The sequence below is a fragment of the Megascapheus bottae genome, chromosome 24, assembly GCF_031878675.1.
Source record: "Megascapheus bottae isolate mThoBot1 chromosome 24, mThoBot2.hap1, whole genome shotgun sequence".
Taxonomy (NCBI): domain Eukaryota; kingdom Metazoa; phylum Chordata; class Mammalia; order Rodentia; family Geomyidae; genus Megascapheus; species Megascapheus bottae.
In genome coordinates, this window is record NC_143532.1 from 24,114,585 (window position 1) to 24,117,598 (window position 3,014).

General features: G+C 41.3%; 1 non-coding gene across 1 annotated transcript; it reads right to left on the minus strand.

Annotated features, from left to right (window-relative positions):
- Nucleotides 1-1,336: 1,336 nt before the first annotated feature.
- LOC150047143 (U6 spliceosomal RNA) lies at nucleotides 1,337-1,443 on the minus strand. The gene has a single exon (XR_016539569.1). It is a non-coding gene; the product is annotated as a U6 spliceosomal RNA (small nuclear RNA).
- Between the last annotated feature and the right edge of the window lie 1,571 nt (nucleotides 1,444-3,014).

The following is a 3,014-nucleotide window of genomic DNA, read 5'->3' on the forward strand; positions in this document are numbered from 1 at the left end:
AAAAGACATAAAACCAGTCAAGTGGGGCCTGGAGTTTGGCCTAGTGGTTAAAGTGCTTGCCTAGCATGCACGAAGACCCGGGTTCGATTCCTCAGTACCACATACATAGAAAAAAGCTGGAAGTGGTGCTGAGGCTCAAGTGGTAGAGCTCTAGCGTTGAGAAAAGTCCAAGGACAGTGCTCAGGCCCTGAGCCCAAGTCCAGGACTGGCAAAAAAAAAAAAAAACCAGTCAAGTCTCTTTATGCCTTGATGGAAGAGCAGGGTGTTTGCTGGAAGGAAAAGCTCCATACAACAGCAGAGACTTCCTCTATGGAGACCTGGGAGTGGGGGATTTGAGGGAGGAAAGGGAAGGGAGGATAGCCCAGGAAGCTCTGATATTGGGATTAGTCTATTGGGATTAGTCTCATTCCCTTCCTTCTGACTTTGGCAGCCACCACTAATCAATCATCACCAATCAATCAATCATCACTAATCAGACACCACTAGTCAATCATCACCGATTAGCCATCACTAATCAACCAAGCCACTCTTTTGCTAATGTCCTCAATTCAGGCTTCAAAATAGTTTACATGGACATTATCAATGACTTAACATGCATAAAACAAAACTTTTTGTCATAAATAAGAGAAAGCAATATAAACAAACACTTAGGTCTGAGGGGAAGCATCAGATTCGAGAAATTAGATTAGGATAGTGTCCTCAACTCTCATACTATCTGTAAATATGGAACCATGAAGAGAGGGACACAATTAGAATTTAGCACTTATATTATTTTTAATATATTTTTATTGTAATTAATAGAAGGATTACATTATATTCACCGGATAGAGGGTGTATTACTTCATAAACATTGCTACCCTTTCTCATGTTTTGGTCCCCATTTCCCTCCCCCTACCCCCTCCCCTCACCTTGTTTTCCTCCCTTCCCTATGCTATTTCAAATAAACAAATAAATGAATATACAATACACCAGATAACAAGGTAAGATACTGTAACAATATGAGAATAACCAAGGAACAAAAGAGATGAGAAATAACATGGTACATTAAGAACACCAACACACATTATATGGCTCTTGTTTCCATATCCTGGAGGTCCTTTCATTTAGCCTCATCCTATATGGCCTTATGTATCTAGATTTTGAGCTACTGTAATCCTCTGCTAAGAGAGTTTAAGGTTTATATTAATAATGATAAATGAAGGAAACCATTGAGCCTATGTTCTTTTGAGTCTGGCTTACTTTACTTAATATTTTTTCCAAGTCTTTTCATTTCCTTACAAATGGGGTGATGTCGTTCTTTCTGCTGGCAGCACAGAATTCCATTGAGTATAAATACAAAAATATGGAACACTTCATGAATTTTGCATGTCATCCTAGCACAGGGGCCATGTGATCTTCTCTGTATCCTTCCAATTTTAGTATATGTGCTGCCAAAGCAAGGACAGGACTTACATTTATTTTCTTTTCTTGTTAGTCTTGGCTTTGAACTCAGGGCCTGAGCACCATCCTTGGGCTTTCTCAAGGCTAGAGCTCATCACTTGAGCCACAGCACCACTTTCGGCTTTTTTCTATATATGTGGTACTAAGGAGTCGAACTTGGGTCTTCATGGATGCTAGGGAAGCATTCTACTACTAAGCCAAACTCCTGGCCCAGCACTTATATTTCTGACAAAACCTCTGTTCAAGTAAAACCGAATAAAGTGTAAGTCATCGATGATCCATTCACATTTAATACTATGAATTTTTGGGTACTGTTAGCCAAGATGGGGACCGTAGGACTCATGTGTCATCATAGAATTATCTTTATAGTAATCTTGAACAAAAACCAGCAAGAGAGCCAAGTGCCAGTGACTCATACCTGTAATCCTAGCTACTCAAAAGGTGGGATCTGAAGATCTCAGTTCGGAGACTTTTGTCTTCAAACCATCATGAAGCCAGAAGTGGCTGGTAGAGCACCAGTCTTGATCAAGAATGCTAAGAGACACCATCTAGGCCCTGAGCTCAAGACCCAGTACTAGCACATGCATGCACACACACACACACACACACACACACACACACACACACACACACACACGCACGCACGCACATGAGAGACATGGATGGCCAACAGGAAGACTTTTTATTGGAGAATACTTTGGTGATTCTGCAGATTCTGCAGTGACACCCTCCCATCTTGCCATCTGCCAGGAAGATACTGTGAGGGTGACTCCTCCAGGATGACTGACTGCTCAGACTGTTGGTGGACATCCATTTTCTTGCAACCACTACCCCAGGCTGAGGTTGGCATCCTTTTGATACCCTGAGGGAAGGAAAACACTCATTTCCTTTTTTTCCTCTCTGGTCCCTGTGAAAGATAGGTGGCTTCCTTGCTCACTGTTTTCCTCCTTACCACCGGTGCCAATCAAAGCCACAGCCCATCCACAGGGTAAGTCTTCCAGAGTTGAGGCATTGCTCATTGGTGGAGCATTTGCATTGTGTGTGAATGGCTATTGGTTTGATACCCTAGCACTACAAAATAAATAAATACATGTAAAAGGTCAGATGTTTAGCTGGGCTTTGCTGGCTTATGCCTGTAATCCTAGTTACTCACGAGGCTGAGAGTGACCTGGATAAGAAGTGAACCAAGGAAGGAAAGTCCATGAAATCCTTTTTCAAAAAAAATGTATTTATTTATTTATTGTATTTTACTGTTGGGAGGATGTAGAGAGGGGTTACAGTTACATTTGTCAGGTAATGGATGCATTAGTTCTTGAAACTTGATACCCCTTCTCATGTTTTTGTCTCTCTTTCCTTCCTCCCAACTCCTCCCAATCATCTTGTTCCCCCCCCCTTCTGCTTCCCTTCCCTATTTCAAATAAACAAATAAAAGTATGTGCAATATACCAGGTAACACAGCCAGATGCAGTAACCACCTGAGATTAACCTTAAGGGGAAAAAAAGAGAACTGACTTCACATAGTACATTAAGTACAACAATCACAAAGATAAAATTCTTATCTCCAGTTAAGCAGC